Source organism: Sander lucioperca, chromosome 1 (assembly GCF_008315115.2).
Source record: "Sander lucioperca isolate FBNREF2018 chromosome 1, SLUC_FBN_1.2, whole genome shotgun sequence".
NCBI classification, from domain to species: domain Eukaryota; kingdom Metazoa; phylum Chordata; class Actinopteri; order Perciformes; family Percidae; genus Sander; species Sander lucioperca.
In genome coordinates this window covers 6,725,631-6,745,630 of record NC_050173.1, presented here as the reverse complement: position 1 = coordinate 6,745,630, position 20,000 = coordinate 6,725,631, and the positions used below count along the sequence as shown (strand labels likewise).

At 39.4% G+C, this 20,000-nt stretch overlaps 2 protein-coding genes and 2 long non-coding RNA genes across 4 annotated transcripts in view; 2 read left to right on the top strand and 2 right to left on the bottom strand.

Annotated features, from left to right (window-relative positions):
• nfkb1 (nuclear factor of kappa light polypeptide gene enhancer in B-cells 1) overlaps positions 1–20,000 on the bottom strand; it is a 1,201,612-nt gene that overhangs the window by 639,811 nt on the left and 541,801 nt on the right. The window lies entirely within an intron of this gene.
• sqstm1 (sequestosome 1) overlaps positions 1–20,000 on the top strand; it is a 585,288-nt gene that overhangs the window by 501,808 nt on the left and 63,480 nt on the right. The window lies entirely within an intron of this gene.
• The window catches only part of LOC118496168, a 13,497-nt gene continuing 476 nt past the window's right edge, over positions 6,980–20,000 (top strand). The window contains exons 1-2 of the long non-coding RNA XR_004898656.1: positions 6,980–6,991; positions 13,417–13,428. This is a non-coding gene — a long non-coding RNA (uncharacterized LOC118496168). The remainder of the gene's footprint in view (positions 6,992–13,416; positions 13,429–20,000) is intronic.
• The window catches only part of LOC118496173, an 18,226-nt gene continuing 12,924 nt past the window's right edge, over positions 14,699–20,000 (bottom strand). The window contains exons 2-3 of the long non-coding RNA XR_004898660.1: positions 18,489–18,490; positions 14,699–14,710 (exon numbers count right to left, since the gene is read on the bottom strand). This is a non-coding gene — a long non-coding RNA (uncharacterized LOC118496173). The remainder of the gene's footprint in view (positions 14,711–18,488; positions 18,491–20,000) is intronic.

Here is a 20,000-nt window from a genome sequence, read left to right as displayed (position 1 = left end):
CACTGCTGTGGACTCCATACACTGTCTAAGATTTGGTGCCTTGCTGGCCACTTTTCATTATATCTTTCATAATTTAAACAATGCTTGGCAGGAAGTTTTCATTCTTTGATTTTCTCTTTTGATTTGCTGCTCATGATCTGACCATTGTCCTGAAGCAACAATGCTGTTATGAATGCACAAAGGATATGTTACATGTGTGATTTCTGTCTGATGTAGGCTGTTCTATGTCATGCAGTATGTAAACGCCTCTCTGCTGTTTGGGTTCATGTTTAGTTGCCACTTTGTGCAATAAAATGGTTAATTTTATAACAGTGCTGTGCAGAGCCAATGCTGCTGGTTCTGCCAGTGCAAATATATTTTAGCCTGAATAGGTTAAAATTGACAGCTTTTTGTCTATATTGTTGTGTGCAAACTTTTTAGATTGAGCTTTGTTGGTTGAGCATGTTGTAGACAGTACTGCTTTGCTGTTGTAATGCAGTATATGTTGGAAGGTAAAATTGTTGCTGTTTTTTCAGTTTTTCCTTTTTGCTACTTCTACGTCTTTTTGAAAATGGTCCACTCACTTTTGTACTGGCCCGCCCCAAAATACTATTTCTGCCTACGCCACTGTTAGGGTCTAGGTAGTCTATAGCCCCGACCTTCCACTTCTGGGATTCCACCGTATGTCCTTTGTTTTCTGACCGGATTTCCGTTACCCAATGCTTCCTTTGTGTTGGAATTCTAAACTCCGGGTGATTTCTGAGGACTATGGTTAACTGCTCCTCAGATCTCTGCAGGGTAAATCCAGACAGCTAGCTAGACTATCTGTCCAATCTGAGTTTTCTGTTGTCTGACTAAAACAACTTTTGAACGTACACGTTCCACCAGAGGTTGTTTTTCTCTTATCCCATAATGCTGTGTGGACTAGCCAGACCCTCCTCCACAGCGTTGTGAAGGAAGGTCTGGCAAAGCGAGACTAGGGTCAAAGGTATTTTGTCCGACTGAAAGTGTTCCTCCACAGGTTCCCCACAAGGGTGTGTGTTGTCAACTTTGTTATTCATTCTTCTCACAGATATGTGTCAGAGCAAATATGACAACAGAACCATTATCAAGTATGCAGATGACTCTGTTGTTGTTAGTCTGCTTCGTGACAACGAGACCAGCCACGGTCCACTCATTAATGAATCTGTGCGCTGGTGTTTTCACAGATGGGATCGCCCCTCTTCCCAGCATTACTCGCTAGTGAGCTTGCCACCAGTTTCTCTTCACTGACCACTGACAAGCAAAGAAACCAGTCTACACCCTCCTACAACCGCGATGGCTGCAGCTGATTGGACAAAGCACGTGGGGCTGGCTGCTTTTCAGCACATAAACACACACACACACACACACACACACACACACACACACACACACACACACCTGGTGCATAGGGCAATGGATCACACTACTGTACTTTTCAGCAGATGAACACGCACACAGATGGACACACATGTACATGCAGACGTGCACACACATGCGTGCACACACACACACACACACACACAGACACACACACACACACACACACACACAAACACACCCACACACACAAACAGCTGAGACCTGCAATATATCACGCTCTTGTGCTGTCCTGACATAAAAATGTACACAGACACACACATGCACACACACACGTGCGTGCGCACGCACACACAAACACAAACACACATACACACACACAATCTCACACACACACACACACACACAAATACAAACATACAGACACAACTTCAAACTACAAACTCTGTTGTTTGTGAATACAATTGCATCAGTTAATTTTGACCTGGGGATATCCTTGCTAATCATTTTCATATACCAGCCATTAATCCAATAACTAATGATCTCGCCTCATTTTACTCAGAAATTAGGTTTAATTTCATGTAAATGAGGTCTGTTGACTATAAATGGAAAAAACAAGTGTAAAACTAGCTGTGATGAGTTGGAATGAAGTTGGTAACACAGAATTGAGTGATAAATTATAATTGTCTATGCTTTATAAACAAGCAAAGCAGACCAAGTCACTTTTTACCTGGGAAGACACCAGGTGGGATTATTGTTTCAAAACCATATCCTGACTAATCACTAACATATACCAGTCAGTGATTATCCATAAACATAGATTCATCTGATCTCAACTATAATGAAAATAATTCATAATTTATGCTTATTTTAACCCAAAATTAGGTATTATTTCATGTAAATGAAGTTTATTCACCATACATTCCAAAAATAAGTGTAATGAATTGGAATGGAGTTGTCTAGAAGGTGTAAAACAGAATTGGGTGATAATTTATACTATATGCTTTATTAATAGGCAAAACGGACCAGGTCAATTATGACCCAGGAGGACAACAAGTGGGATTATTGGCTGCCATTAAAAAATTTAAATGGTTTCAAAACAGTATCCTGACTAAACTTTGACTTATACCAGTCTGTGATAACCCATCAATATATGTTCCTGTTGATCTCAACTGTTAGTCAAAATAATTCATAATTTCACCTTTTTTTAACTCAGAAATTAGGTATAATTTTATATAAATGCGTTTTTTTGACCATATATTAAAATAATAAGTGTAAAACTAGTGGTAATAGGTTGGAAATAAGTTGGCTAGAAGATGTAACACAAAATTGGGTGATAATTTATACTTCATGCTTTATAACCTGGCAAAACGACCCGGGAGGACAACAAGTGCATGGTCGATGGGAAGAAAACACAAAGGTTAAAACACATCTGTTTAGATACACATACCCTACATAACTTCCACCATGTCCACTTTGATTTGATTGATTTAAATGTTTTTAACTTGCCACCTTGATTTTATTAAATTTGTTGTACATTAAATTGTATATACATTTATGTTTATTAAAGGGGTGATATAATGATTATATAGGGTATTTCACACTGTGCCTTAAGGTCTCCTAATAAGGTATGTAGCATTGATTGGGCTGAAAATGTCTCGGTTGCTATTTTATGGGTCCTAATGCATCCCTGGGTTTTGGCCCTATTTGGAACAAGAGCTTTTCTTCCAAATATGGTATGTTCATGAATATTTAGATGAGCTGCCTACTGATTGGTTGCACACACAGACACAGACACACACACACACAGGCACACAGACAGTGCTGCGCACGCCACACACACACAGACAGTGCTGCACACACACACACACACACACACACACACACACACACACACACACACACACACACACACACACACACACACATATAGACAGCGCTGCGCACGCACGCACACAGGCACACATAGACAGCGCTGCGCACACACGCGCGCACACACACACACACACACACACACACACACACACACACACACACACATACACACACTCACAATCTTTTTTTTTTCTTTTTTTCTGAGCTTTCACACTGTAACGTTCCAAACTACAGACATGTCCAACACGCCCGGCCGGCGCTGGTTTCAAACTTCATTTAGCCCCGAGACATAAACTCATCAACTAATGTTACTGTACAAAGCACTAGATACAGAGTTTCGTTAGTTTAATCATCCCCCAGTGTGTTGCGCACACAAACACCTCCTAAACAGTGCTTGAAGTGGGCCGGTACTCAGCGGTACGCACTACTGGCACTTCTACATTTTACTCTTAAGCGTACCTGCACTTTTTCTTGCGTACCGCTACTTCTGGCATATAGCTGGTACTCTACCACTGACAGTGTCAGAAAGATTGACCCTTACGTTACATAAACTACACTACCCAGAGGGCACTACGTGACTCACCTCGGATCTTGACAAATTACGTAAAGGCAAGCAGTTGGCCCACCCTATCAGAAGTTTGCTTAGCTAGTTCGGAAAAGCTGTCTGATGCCTGCAGCCTGACCGTAACCATAGACTGTATATAAGAATGGACCAACAGATCCCGTTGCTCTGGACGGAGACCAGTGAAGGCCGTTAGAAGCACTTTTCCGGTGAGCGCTGAGCGTTACTGCGCAGCCTCCAACTGAGAAAACCGACGTAAATGTGATATGAGCAACGTGTCTGAAAGTTGGAAGTCTTCTGGTAGCTGTGCCAAGAGAAATCTCAATCATTCCCAATCTAGCAGAGACGGAGAGCGTAGGTATATGTAAGGAGATAACATAGACACAGGCTAATTATTGATCACTAAAATGATAGTTAACATTAGTAATTACACTTAAACAGCTAATGTAAGTCCAAACTGCCTGAGAGCTTCTCCTGTACTATACGGTAATTCCTCTACTATGAGACAGTAAGTCTCGTGGTTATGACACAATTGTTAGCCTATTTTTACAAAAATGTCTGCTACGGAGCCATAACGTGAGGTACAAGGTAATGGAGCCTTTTATACATTGTTGTGTTTCTTTAGAAATAAACAATGGACAAATAGAGTCTTTAAACTCTTCAGATGTAAAGTTATTCGCTGTCAAAGTGACGTCAAAATGAATGGCAGTCAATGGAATGCCAACGGGAGGTGATCGTTTTGTAGCATCAAAATGGCGCCATAGGAGGTTCGAGCTCTGAAGCGAAGCTTACCCCCTTGACCGTAACAGATTTTTCACTGCTCTGTGTCCAGTTTGTTTCGGACACCACACACACTGTGTACAACACTTAAAACTTATTCCACCAACTCTGCTCCGGTCTCATCTACACGTCTGCTTCCTCTCTCTATTTCTCCTCTGCCCCCTTCCCACACACACACACACACACACACACACACACACGCACGCACAGAGCTCTCTTAAAGGAGCTGCAGCACCATTTTACAACAGCTGTCAAGAGAATGACACACACACACACACACACACACACACACGACTTGTTTAAATAAATACATACATTTATGTTGTTAATAAATAACAATAAATTGTTGATGTACCAGCAATATCTCCAAGTTTAGTTTTTCACTGTAGAAATCTCAAATGTCATAATGATTTGCCAATGCAAGAGAGTACCAGCACCTTTTTTTCCACTTCAAGCACTGATCCTAAACACTTTTTTTTCTGGGCCAGTATTCCGTATCTCCTAAGAGAGCTCCAGCCAGCGCGCAGCGGGGTGTGAAGGTGTACAGTCCGGGAAGCAAGCCAGCGATCCGGGCAGGCACTGGCCTCTCCCACGTCAGACTGTGGAGCTTCTGAAATCCGAAACAGTCGTACTAAATTTGCAATTAGCCATCAATTTTCGTAAAATGGCCCATATTTGAGCTCTACATAGTTGATTTCTCGCATAAAAAAGTCTCAGAAGTGAATTTAGTAATGAAATATCACACGAACAATGTATAACATTTCTGAGATCTGCTCGACCTAGATTCACAAGACAAACTGATCCCAGATCAGTGGGCTATGTAAATGTTGGGGCGTGACAAAAAGATAGAAGGTAGAGCCAGATAAGGTAGGAGTTGAGGAGTTGACGTCAACTTTTAGCTTTGTTGAGATTCGCCCATTTTCAGCAGCAGTTTCAAATTGTGAGATTTGCAGAGGAAAGAGGTGTCAACAGGACTTTAAGGTTTACTACTACTACTACTACTACTACTACTACTATTACTACTACTACTATTATTATTATTATTATTATTATTACTACTGCAGCAAACTATGTATAAGTTATTCAGGTGAATCTTTTAGTGGTGGTATAGACTGGTGCAGGTACCTCAGGCTACATTTACACTACTACCTTTTGGTTTAAAAACAAATATCTTTTTGCTACGTTTACGCCTCACGTTAACATTCCTCGTTTCCGAGCCCCTAAAACGGAGACATTTGGAAACTCTGCTGCCCCCGTTTGGTTTGAAAACTCCAGGGTTGCTTTGTAGTCTGGACGGGCACAAACGGAGACCTTTGGAAAAAACTTCTTTTTGTTGTTGGATGTGTTAAAATGTACAGAGATTAGTTCTGCTACTGGAGCTGAAACTCTTGTGAGGACGGAGATCGGGTTTGTCTCACAACGCTGCTTAAAAATGAAAACCTAGTAGTAGGGCTGGATGATTAATCGAAAAATAATCGTAACCGAAATTCAGAGCCTATAACCGACGTAATTTTACCAAGTCGGTTATTTCGGTCTTTTAATCCTATTAATATTTCCGCGGCCGCCCACTGTGTGTTAATGTACTTTCCCCTTAAAACATATTACGGCCACCGCGTGTGTAGTCACGTGACTCCACCCCGTCCAGTCTGCGACCATAGGTGCTTTCCGATCGGATAGTAGTTGTACTTTTTAGAGGGAAAGTACACTTCTAAGCAGTTCTAAGAACTACTCTCCCCCAAAATCTTTTTTCCCGTTTGCATTCCCACCGGCCAAGTGGCCATAGGGACTGGTAGGAGGGGTAAGGGAGTGACGCAAGCACGGCAACGGTCTTTATAGCATCGTCACTAGACCTTAGCATCACATACAACAACAACAGATGATGCTAATACTTGTGCACTTTTCCTATATTAAATGCACGTCCATTCTCGTAGTAATTCACGTAATGTTTTGCTCAACACAGACGGGGCTTTATTATACTCAGAACAGACCCTGCCTCTGCCTGCAGCGCTGTGTGTGTGTGTGTGTGTGTGTGTGTGTGTGTGCTTGTGGAGTTTAACTCCGAAAAGACAGTTAACCACAGGTTCCCGTTAATCTTGCGATGGACATTTATTATTTATTTTCTACATTTTTAGGAAACTTTTTTTTTTTTTACATTAAAACTTAAATTACTTTTTTATAAGACGTTTTTATTTCATTGTAAAATCTACTGTTGTAGATTTCAGTTCAGTTGTTTGAAATTAATTGCTATCTGTGTGTTGTTTCCTTATTTTAGAATCACAAAGATAGGATTATGCACTCTTTCATTAGAAAAAATAACCGTGAACATATTTACAGTATAAGAAAAGAAAAAAAATTTAAAATAATCGTTCAATAATCGTAATCGAGGTAACTTGTTCAATTAATCGTGATTATGATTTTAGCCAAAATCGTCCAGCCCTACCTAGTAGTGTGGATGTAGCCTCAGACACTAAAAATGACTGATATCCACCAGGAGGAGGCGCTATAATCAAGGTGAAGGTGTTTTGGCCAGTAACTGAATATAGGTGAATCTCATGATACAGGCCACACATATTTCCACCTATAAAATTTTGCAAATAAATAACCCATAAACAAAACAATTTAAATCTTACCACTTATATGGACAGAGATCTCAGCATAAATCTGATGTTTGATTTCCTCCTGTGTTGCTACACAGCGATAGGTGCCGGTCTTGGTCACAGTAGTTTGGAGGGTGATGTAGAAGCTGCCTTCTCTTTCTGAGTCCTGTGTTACTGTAGCATTAAGGTTGTTTCCATCACTGTCCTGCAGCTCTACTTTAGGTTTTGGATTCCCATGAACTTCACACTGCAGCAGCGCTGAGTCTGCTGTTGTAACAGATGGTTTTAAAGCTGCACCTGTGAATATGAAACAGATAATTATATAAACTATATAAGACAATCACAGCATTCAAATGTAAGACTGGGATGTGTGTTTCATCCCTTCCCTGCTTTAAAATGTTTATAACAGTGTGAGAGAAAAACACAGGGAGAAACAGAAAAGAACAATTTAAGCCTAAATTACACACTTCAACGTTGTTGCAGACTTAACTTCTTCCAGTATGAGTCAGATTCTGGTTCTGCAATGTTTTTATGTTCTACAACAATATAAAAAGTTGTTATAATAAAGTGAGGCCAGTGCACAATAAGTACTAAAAATAAACCCTATAAATCATTAACATTTACACAAACTTAAGAGATGTTGGCATATAAATGTCTCCACTTTTAAGTGAAGTCCAACACATAGAAGAATGATCTCAGTTTCATGGTTTTTCATGCTGAATGGCTTATTTACCAGAAACATCTGAGCACATCTCTGGTAAGCAGATGATCTAAAGTGATGCTTCAGCATCATTCTTTGTAGAGGAACTCAGTTTTACAGATCTGTCGATTAAATTAACTAATCAATTAGTCAACAAAATCATATGAGTGTTAGATAGCGAGCGACATCATTAAAACCATATTTTCATATTTCCAGGATGAAGTGACATCTGGCACGTGGCTCACACGCCAGATGTCAGGCTTTGGCCATCACCTTCCACCCTCTCTGTGTTGCTGCTCTTTCAGGGAATGATTGTAAAGATTTACAAAGAAAATGTTTACGTCATTTCCTCTCTAACTGGGACGTTTGGGACCGATTGGTGGGATTGTTGTGGAGGAAGTACACACGGAGATACCCCGGTAAGAGATAATGAGGTTTAACTATGTATCAGTTAATTTAAATAGCTCACGTTACTGTAGTGTGTCAACAGTTAACTTCATTTAATATTGTAGGTGGCACTTTCTCAGTGTGTGGGTGATCATGTTATTTAGAGGCCACACACACACACACACACACACACACACACACACACACACACACACACACACACACACACACACACACACACACAGGCGTGTCAGTGAGAAAGGGAAAATATAAGCAAAGACCAACATCACAACATGTATACAGTTAATATAATATTAATATGCTGATCTACCTTAAATCTGCTGGCTGACATGCCCTGCCAAGAGGACACAACATCCTACATTAAAGTTGGCTCCATAATAGGAGTGGGGGCCAGTGAACTAAGACTATAATTGTATACTCCTCTAAAATTATAGTCCCATTTCACTGGACAAAACACAAATGATGTGCTAAGAATGGCAAATTAAATGCACATGGAAGAGTAACATACTGCATGTATGGTCAATTATTGTTAAAGAATAGAAGAAGAAATAAATCAACTAAAATGTCTTGGTCACCGACCAATCTGCCATTGTTAGAACCACTAACACAGATGTGTAACACCTTATATATTGACCTTCAATAACTGCCTTCATTTAAAACACACTTTATCAGCCTTTTCTTATCATCTCAACAACAGCCAGTATATTCACGGTCAGGTATATGCATGGTCATATAAATAAGTTAAAACCCACTGCTGAGTGAACAGAAAAGGCCCCAGGATTAATAAATCCTGGCTGTTAGCCTGGTCAGAATAAATCTCCATGGTAACTGTGCTTCTGCTTTCGTGAAACCGAGTCAAGGCTTAATTCATCCAGGATAAATGGGACATCCCAGCTTAATCCGTGATCTAGGTTTTGTGAAATAGCCCTCAGGACTTACCTGGGATGTTTTCCTCTGATCTGTCTTTTAAGACGCCATCTAAAAGGCAAAAGAAAAGTTATGTTAAAGTGCTTGTGTGGATGGGTTAAGATCAGAGTGTGCGTGAAACAAATAAGGTCATATATAGACTGCTGGAGTTTCAGAACATGAGTCGTCATATTCAACTGTTTAATAAAAGTACTCACCAACAACTAGCTTAATGGTGTATATGTTACGTGGCTGAAGATTTGGAAAATCACAGGTGTAGACTCCACTGTCAGATATCTTTGTATTTCTGATGATTATGGAGGCGTTGCCGTGTTTCAGTTCATCTGGAAAATGAGAGACTTGACCTGGAAAGCAGTTTTTGTTCTTATTGCTGCTTCCATTATAAAAGAACACCTCCTTCTGACAATCATCTTTCTGAGCAACTTTCTTCCAGTCAAACAGTTCTGACTCAATGTCCTCCTTGGTGCTGAGAGAGCAGGGTAACACAACAACACTGTCTTCTTTCACTATGATGACTTTTGGCTCTGGAAGATAAAAACATGCATTCATGTAATCAGTATGTTTACATGCAGAACTATCAATTAATAATGATTAAGGGTTCATTTTTGATTTAAAAAACGATTATCAATTTAACAAACAATTCAAAGTATGTAAATGTAGTTACTTTTCCCATGTGATTGCAGTACACATACAATTTAAAAAAAGAATCAATTTTTTTAATTCTATGAATTGATTTTGAATCGGTAGAGCTTGAATCGAGATATGAATGTGAATCGATTTTTTTGCACACCCCTAATAATTATTAAAGCAGAAAAAAACATTTTATACAGCAGTTTAGTTTGTAGTCTAATTTCTCATCTGCCATAATTATTTCAGTACTCACCAACAACAAGCTCAATGTAGAATATTTGAGGTGGCCGAAGACGAGGAAAATCACAGGTGTATTCTCCACTGTCAGATATCTGTGTATTTCTGATGATTATGGAGGCGTTGCCGTGTTTCAGTTCATCTTGAAAATGAGAGACTCGACCTTTGAACTCTTCACTCTGACCATCTAGACCGTTGTTGTAATGACTGCCTCCATCATACAGGAACACCTCCTTCAGACCATCATCTTTCTGAGCAACTTTCCTCCAGTCAAAGAGTTTTGAAGTAATATTCTCCTTGGTGCTGAGAGAGCAGGGTAACATGACATCAGTCCCTCCTTCAACTGTGATGACTGTTGGTCCTGGAAGATAAAGTCATGTATTAATCAGTATGTTTATGCGTGTCACCAGAATTATTCTACAACAGCCATAAAAAAGGAGTGGACATGTACTGAATTTTTTGACTATATTTAAAATGAAATTTTATTATGTATTTTACACACTTGTGTACAGTCATTTTTCACATAAAAACATGTCATGTTTCCAGCTTCTCGAATGTGAGGATTTATCTGCATTGATTACTTTAACTTTAACATTAAGTAACTTTTCTTTTACTTCTACTTGAGTAAAATTTTCAATGCAGGACTTCTAGTTGTAACAGAGTATTTTCCCAGTGTGGTATTAGTACTTCTACTAAAGGATCTGAACACTGGTATGTTGTATGGATCAACTGATTCTGACTTTATGTCTGTGACATCCTCCTGATGAAAAACATTTCCTCATTTAGAGTTGTGATAAAGAGTTTTTGAGGAAGTGGAATCACAGGAAAAAAGACATCAATCTTCTCTCCTCACATACACAACTCTCCTGTAGAAAAGAACCTAAATAACAGTGGTGGAATGTAACTAAGTACATTTACTTAAGTACAAAATTGAGGTACTTTTCTTTTCATGCCACTTTCTACATCTACTCCGCTACATTTCAGAGATGTTGTACTTTTTACTCCACTACATTAATCTGACAGCTTTTTATAAATTAATCTAGCCAACAATATAACGGCCTACAAGTCCAGCTGAAAATGATTAGACCATTAAACACACAACTGTTTGGATCCTTTACTCTTTCTACAATGGGAGGATTGTTCTGCATTGAATACTTTTACTTTTAATACTTTAAGTACATTTTCCTGATGATACTCACATACTTTTATTAAAGTATTATTTTCAATGCAGGACTTGTAGGCCTACTTGCAACAGAGTACTTTACAGTGTGGTATTAATATTTTTACTGAAGTAAAGGATCTGAATACTTCTTCCACCACTGCTAAATAATAACAACGTTAGGCATGTTTAGCACTTTAAATGGTTTAATGTGTCACCCTGCGGTTCCTCCCTCACCCAAAAACTTAAGAAAACCTGAGGTCATCTGTGAGGAATATATACTATTTACTACAAGTAGTACAGCTGAAATGATCAGTCGATTAATCAGTTAGACCTAATTGAGAGTGACAGAACTATTTTGATTGTTTCAGTCATTTTTACCATAAAAAAGTATCCTAATGTTTCGGGCGCGGATAGCTCAGTTGGTAGAGCAGGCGCCCATATCTAGAGGTTCACTCCTCGACGCAGCGGGCCCGGATACGACTCGGACCTGCGGCCCTTTGCTGCATGTCATTCCCCCCTCTGTCTCCCCTTTCATTTATTCAGCTGTCATTAAAGGCCTTCTTTTACAGATTCTAAATTCGGGGGTTTCCGGTTTCCTCCCGTACAAAAACTAACTGAATGCCAAATTGTGACGAACTTTAAAAAGCACCGAGGTCATCTGTGAGGAACAATCAGATCAATAACCTGTGCTGTGAAGGGTTAGGTCTATGTGTTATTGACGCTAATATGGAGTAGGCCTATATTAGTCCATATAGAGCGTTCTGGTGATATTTATCTTATGATGAGACAACACCCAGTCTGTCAATCAGTCCGTTTGTCTGTCTTCATATCTACAAAGTTAGTAATTCTTACCGTTTTCATCACAAAGTGTTTTTTCAGTCAAACACAGAAGACACAAACACAGCAGATCCAGAAGAAGCTTCATAGTTGTCGATTAACTATTGGAACAAAGACGGAGCTGTTCTCTCACATAATGGCGACCAGTTAACGGTTTTATACTTTCGGTTTCGGCCACCAACCACTCCTCAGCTCAGCTCGTTTCCTCCCAGCAGCAGCGGGGAGAGGTGGAGCTCTGTCGCCATCTTGTGTCGTGTTACTGGAGTTACACAAGTCTTATATCATCATCTATCTCAAGCAGATGATTCAAAGCTGAATTTCCAGAGCCTGTTTTTGGAAATTGGTCTGTGAAGGTCCATGTAAAATTGAAGGTCCATGTATCTATGTATTCCTGTCTGTTCTTTTATCCTGCGTTATTTATATTATATAGCATATCCAGGACAGCTATCACCTGTCCAGGTGAAGCCACTGAACTGCACTTTAAATTATTCCTTTGTTATGGATTGATTGCTCTGTCTGAATTTTTGTTCTTAGTTCCATTTCAAATATGATACTTTGAACTTGTAAGAAGTTCAGATCTCCATCCCATAACCTCAGCCACTGCTTCTTAATTTAGTTCCTAATGAAATAGTTGGTTTGGAGAGAGAGGGAGAGAGAGAGACTGAACTAAAAAGCAACAGATGCAGCAGAGAGGTAGAATACCCTGCTAACTGAAACTAACTTGCTAAAGCAAAGAAGAAACACAAAGAGGCAACACTCCTGTCCAACACAGAACAACTGTTCGCCGATTATATTTTTTGCAACAGCAAAAAGATAAAAAAAATACATTTCATACAAATAACATTAATAAATGGAAGCAGGCCATCTGTAACAGTTACTCACACATTGCCAAAGAAGGCATTTGTCGTGGAGGCCGCTTAACTGTGTGTCAGGAGTCGAAACCCTCGATACAGACAACCCATTACTCACTGTTACTTATTGCACTAAAAAACGTACAGTGCTCGTACAGGGAAATGAGGCAAGCCTCAACTCCTTGGAGGAACTCTTCCCCAAGCTGAAAGCAGAGGCTGAAAGAGACCAACCTTGTACCAGTTGCATCACTATGGGAAGAGAGACAGGATCAGATCAAGAAGAGGAGGGTGGCACCATGATCCCAGAAGTCACAGAACCAGACGCTTAAAACCAGTCCATCTGGCCCTGTCCCTCCAACACCCTCCAAGCTCTTTCAACAACTGAGAGATAGCCTGTCCCTCCTGGAGCTGGACTTCACAGAGTTCAAAGAGCTCACTATATGGCCAGACTCGCTGAATCTGAAACCACCCATCAGCTAAGACATGAGCTCCACCAGCTAAAGGGGGACAGCCATGAGGCCATCGCAGAGCTGAGTAGGGAAGTGAAGTCACCACCACAGAGCTGAAGGAGACCCAGAGGAGACTCGGACAGCTGACACAGACCATACTCAAGCTGGAAGAGGAGAACACCACACTCAGAGCCCAGACCTTGAAAATAAAGGAGGATGCAACCAACAGAGACCTGAGCTTCAGCAAAGAGTTCCAGGAGATGAGGGAGCAACTCCTGAAGAAGAGCTGCTATGAATCTCTTCCCAGCTACAAACATGCCGCTGTCCCAACACCTACCCTCTCCCTTGCTACCAAAGCAACAACTCCCTCTGACACTAGCAGTCCACCTTCCACAGCCTTTACCCAGGTCTCCAACCCTGACACCCAGAGACTCCCCCCCAGGCAAAGACCCCCATCCCTGCTGCCCAACCCCCATATTACACAGAGCTCAGCCCTAACAGGGCAGCCAAGCTAGAAGCACAGATGGTCCTACTCATGGACTCAAATGGTAAATACCTGAACACCAAACGGCTTTTCCCTGGCCTCAACACCACAGCCAAACGCTGCAAAAACACAGGCCATGCCATGGAGCTGCTCAGACAGGACACATTGGGGAGGCCCCAGTACATCGTGGTGCACACAGGCAACAATGACCTTCACACCCTACACTGAGGCACTGAGGAGGCTATGGCCAAGATGGCTGAGAAGGCCTCCAGGGAATTCCTTGACAGCAGGGTGATTATTTCTCCCCTTCTCCCCAGAACAGACACCCATCCACATGTCATCCACGAGGTCAACATGGAAATCTCAAGGAGCTGTGCAGCTCTTCCAAACATCCACCTAGCTCACCACACAAACATTGGATGTATGCATTAAAAACCAAGCTGTTCAGCATTAACATTCCAATTAGAATCTGGACTAAAATATTTGATAGTGTAATTGTACCGATAGCACTATATGGAAGTGAAATCAGGAAAACACCAAATAACGCCTGTCGAGCAGAACTGGGATGTTTCCAATTACTGCTAAATATACAGAAACGAGGTATTACATTTTGGACAAATCTTAATTTAAGCCAAAATGACACACTTCATTTTAAAGCACTAAAAACCCAAGAGCGGTGGTGATGGCGCAGTGGTCATGACACATATGTGGGAGACCCGGGTTCGATTCCCACTGCGATACATCAACCAATGTTTCCCCCTAGTTGCTCCAGAGGCGTGCGAATTCTGACATATATAGCAATTGTAAGTCGCTTTGGATAAAAGGGTCAGCTAAATGACACGTAACGTAATGTGAAGCTAACTAACCAGCCTCCCATCAACACTGGTTCAACTAACAGAACAAAACAGATTATGAATCGTTCAATATTTAGAACATTGGAAAAGTCAAACAAAAACACAAAGTAGACTAAATTGTTATTTGACTCTTAACAGAGAATATAAATTTGCTGAATATCTGCACACTGTCAGAGATCTAAAGCAGAGACAGATCCTGACTGAATACAGTCTCAGTGACCACCAACTGGCCGTAGAGACAGGAAGACTCAGACAGACATGGCTGCCCAGAGAGGAGCGTATATGTGCTCACTGCTCAACAGGGGAGATAGAAACAGAGAAACACTTCCTCCTCCACTGTGAAAAATTCTCTTCACTAAGAGATTTACACTTTGGAAAAATAGCAAAAAAATAGCAAATTTCCCAATGTTAACATCAGCAGAGAAGCTGGTAGTTCTCCTAGGAGAAGGGACAGCAACTCCACTGGCAGTTAAATATGTATCTGCCTGCCATAACCTGAGGGACTCACCACTATAAGATCCCAGCATTACAGATTGGTTTAATAGATTCAATCCAGATTGGAATACTTATATTGTACAAAACTGTTAAGAATTATATTGTGTTATGTCATTGTTTTGAAATATAGTGTGTTGTATAACTACCAGTGTAGTATATAATCTATGTGACACCTACTGTATGTATTAATATGTGATATGTACTATATATGCATTTTCTGTAAACTGCTTTGACAACAACACGTTTTCTTTGTTCATGCAAATACAGCAAACTGAATTGAAATTGAATTGAATTGAATTGAGAGAGAGAGAGAGAGAGAGAGAGAGAGAGAGAGAGAGAGAGAGAAAGAGAGACAGAACAAAGACAGAGAGAGAGAGAGAGAGAGAGAGAGAGAGAGAGAGGGAGAGAGATAGGGGGAGAGAGAGAGAGAGACATAGGGAGAGAGAGAGAGAGAGAGACAGAACAAAGACAGAGAGAGAGAGAGAGAGAGAGAGAGAGAGAGAGAGAGAGAGAGAGAGAGAGAGAGATAGGGGGAGAGAGAGAGAGAGACATAGGGAGAGAGAGAGAGAGAGAGACAGAACAAAGACAGAGAGAGAGAGAGAGAGAGAGAGAGAGAGAGAGATGATTTCAAGTTTCAAAGATTTCACATAATAAAGAGTAATGTTGGTTTCAGGACAGCAGATGGCGCCACATTACTGAGAAAAGAGGCTGAAACAAGCCTCTCACTTCTAGAAAAAGACTTGTACAGAACACAGGCAGTGATCAGAGGGAAGAAACAGCTATGGAAACATGTCCGTGGCTTTTAATCTTTACATTTTTAACTTTGGTATTAATTAGCCCTGATAAAGAAATCAAAACGATATGAGCAGCGGTGTGGTGTGGAGCTTTGGGCCGGTTACACACTGGATGCGTCGCGCGAGCGTGGCGTTTCTGTTGCGATTTTTCTGTGTCCTACACACCAGAAGCGTGTCTGACGCGGCGCTGCTCCTGCTGCTAGGTACAGGGAGGGCTGATCTCGGGACATAGCACCGACACATTCAAAATCTGAAAAATGGGTAAGCGGGCTGTCTGTTTATAACAACTTTGTGTAGCTGTAAAGAGCCTATATAGCCTATCTGATGTTGGACTGTCACTCAGAACACACACTATGTTGTTATTGTAGCCTATCCTACCTACCTTTTATATATAGGCTACATACATATGTTACTATGGAAAATTAAAACGCTATTTGTTCTTTTTCAGTTCGAGTTGTTGACAGAAGAAAAGCAGCCCTTCTTCTGTTAAGAATTCGCCGGAGGGGAGAGAGTTGTTAAACATAAATATATAGCCTACTGATCTGATTAAAGCAAGACAACGTCGGCAGTATTGACTGCAAAATATGTTACAGAATATTTCGTTCTGTATGACAGATGAAATATTTGAAAATATTTTCTCTGACATTTTTTATTACATTTCTACATTGATGTCAAAACCTAGAGACTTTCTAACATCAAGATGTCATTTATTAATATGCATGTGTGTCTAAATGACATATAAACATCTTTTCCTATTCTGTTTTGCCTGGAAACGCTTTCAACACGCTCACGTCTCGCGTGAAAAATAGGCTTCAGTTCTACTTATACTTTTTACATGTATATACTTGTTTATTTACCAACTTCTATTATTATTTATATTCCTTTAAATGTCTTGATGTGCACATCAACTGTGACACAAGAATTGTCCCCCGGGTTATCAATAGCATCAATAAAGATCAATAAAGTATTTCTGATTCTGATTTTAAGTTAGCCTATAGTGGAGTGTGCAGACTGGTTCATTAATTATTGAAGTGTTTCACATTTTTGGGGAGAAAAGCTGCTCCATTGTGCATTCTCCTTTTATATACACTTATCTTGAGGCCACAAGATACTATCTTGAGGCCACGAGATAGTATCTTGAGGCCACAAGTTACTATCTTGAGGCCACAAGATAGTATCTTGAGGCCACGAGATAGTTATAATTAATTTTTTTGACAAAGTGGGACCAGGGGGGCTCCGTAACATAACCTGTAGTAGTACACAATCGTTTGTGTATTGTTTTGATTACAATGTGTGGAATTACTTTACGTTGCCTATTTATTTCTATTTCTCACAGTTAATCACTGGCGTCTGTACAGCATCAACAGGAGGCGCCATTATTGTTTATGTGTGTGTGACGTCAAAAACTGTAACTGGAGTACAACATCTGGTACGAGTTCAGGGGTAGTAAGTTACGGCTTTGACTGCCGTTCCAGGGGACTTTCACGGGTAGAAGGTTGTGAAAACACGAGTTACGGGTTGCCTGGAATGCAGCATTACATTTGACAGAATGAAAAGGGATTTATGAATAAATAACAATAAAATCGTAATATTCAAAAGAAAAAAATAAAATGAAGGAAAAAGTGATTTTATGGAAAGAATAAAATCGTTAAATACAGAAAATAAAATATATATATAAATATATATACATATATACACATATATATACATACATACATATATATATATATATATATATATATATATATATATATATATACATACACACACATATATATATATATATATATATATATACATACATACACATATATATATAAAACATTTAAATAATCCTTTAATTGTAGTTCCTGCTGATGAGGAGCCACGAAACCACACACCAGCAGAGAGATGCTTTTTGATTACATTATTACAACTTTTTTTCTCCATAAAATCACAAAATTGTATAAGAATTATACGATTTAATTATTTATGTTTTCATAAAACCACTTTTTTGTGTATGAAATATAAAAATGTCAATAGAGATCGAGGACTTTGAATATGACGAGTAAACTGAGACATATTATTTCCCCTGTATGTTTGTCTTAAAGCTTATAGCTTTATTTAGCCCAAGGGGACAATTTAAAAGCACAAGGATTTGTAATGACAAGTAAAATAGTTCTCTGATTAAAAAACGAGTTAAGAACTACTCTGAAAGAGTCACTCTCATTTCATCTGTCCACCAAACCTTTGAAAAATCTGTCTTCAGATATTTCTTGGCCCAGTCTTGACGTTTCAACTTATGAGTCTTGTTAAGTGGTGGTCGTTGTTGTTGTCGGTGTTAAGCAATGAACATCTTGTACTTCTGGACACTCCAGGTGGGTTGCATTTCTGGAATATGGCGGCACTGGAGATTAATGGGTTCCTGGTAACTTCACATTGAATTCTTCTCAAGACTAGCAGTTAATCTGCGTCTTTTTTTCTCCACGCGTTTCTTGAAACCCTGTTGACTATTTGCAACAAAACGTTTGAGTGTTCGGTGATCACGCCTCAATATCTTTGCTACTTCAAGAGTGCCTCATCCCTCTGAAAGGCATTTTACAATTTTGGACTTTTCAGAGTCTGTTAAATCTCTTTTTTTGCCCATTTTGTCTGAGGTAAAGAAGCTGCCTAATAGTTATGCACACCTTGATAAAGGGTGTTGATCACTTAGGCCACACCCTCCCTCATTACACAAATACACCTGAAAATGCTTAAATCAAATTAGCATTGAAGTTTATATAGCTTGGAATTGGAAAATATGCATGAAAATGACTATAAGGTCATATATATATATATATATATATATATATATATATATATATATATATATATATATGTGTGTGTTTCTTTTTTTACATGAAGTCTTTATCTGCTGTTGAGCATGTTGTCCTCTGGGTTTCAGCTGTGAGCAGTTTAACAAGAAGTCTGATGTTACATCATGTTATCAAAATACCAAAATATCTAAATTCCAGTGACTTGTGTCTAGAGACAAAGGTTTTTCTAATTAGTCTTATTTATATTAATTTGTATACTTGAAAATAAAGATTTATTCATTTTGACACACAAATAAATGTTAACCAACATTTTAATCGTAGATCGTCTGCTTTGCTTTGTGTCTAACTGAGTGTCAGTCACTGCTCATGCACACTCATTCATTCTCCCTGCATGGGGGAGAATGAATGAGGGCTTAGGAGAACGTTTTGGGCTTCAGCAGAAAGGGGGGAGGGACTGAGAAGTTGTTGATGTTCAAATTTGTTGGCTAAGTCCTGGATCTTCCCAATCCTACCTACAGCACCTTTAAACCAAAACTACATGTATTAAAATCATAGGATTTATTGATTATTCCCAAAACAAAAAAGTAAACTGATAATTGATATTTACCAAATAATTCAAGTTTGTAGCTGATTTATTTATATATATATATATATATATATATATATATATCTAGCATTTCTTCTTAATAAAACTTTGAATTGCAGCTGTGTTTGAAAGGCTCTGTGACACTAAATAAACCTGTTTAGTCTTAAAGTCTAAAGCTACATGAGACTCGTAGTAAACCTGCAAAATGTCCCTGAAAGAAATGCTCCCGTGTTTAATTATTTTCTTTGGATGATCAACATATACCTCCAGACAAGAACCTATATTTAGTATATTATATTTAACAAAATAATTTGAGCTAACTTATATTTTGGGGGTTTTGGATGCAAATGAGCGTTTGTCCCCTGATTGATACATCAAACTCTATTACACATGACTGTAGTACAACTTAACATTTAAACTACAATAGACTAGCTCAACTAATCCAAATTGCCTCAACAGCAACTAACTAGGATTAACTAAAGAAAACCACAAACAAGGTCCTGGTTTTATACTCACGGCAAACAAGCCCCCAACTTGTTACGACCGGCTCACAGGCCACAACAAAAGAGGGAGATGCACAACAACGTAACAATAATAAAGTGACATTTATTAAATAATGATGCAAACAAGAGAACGATGAGGTGTGATTGTCAGTAT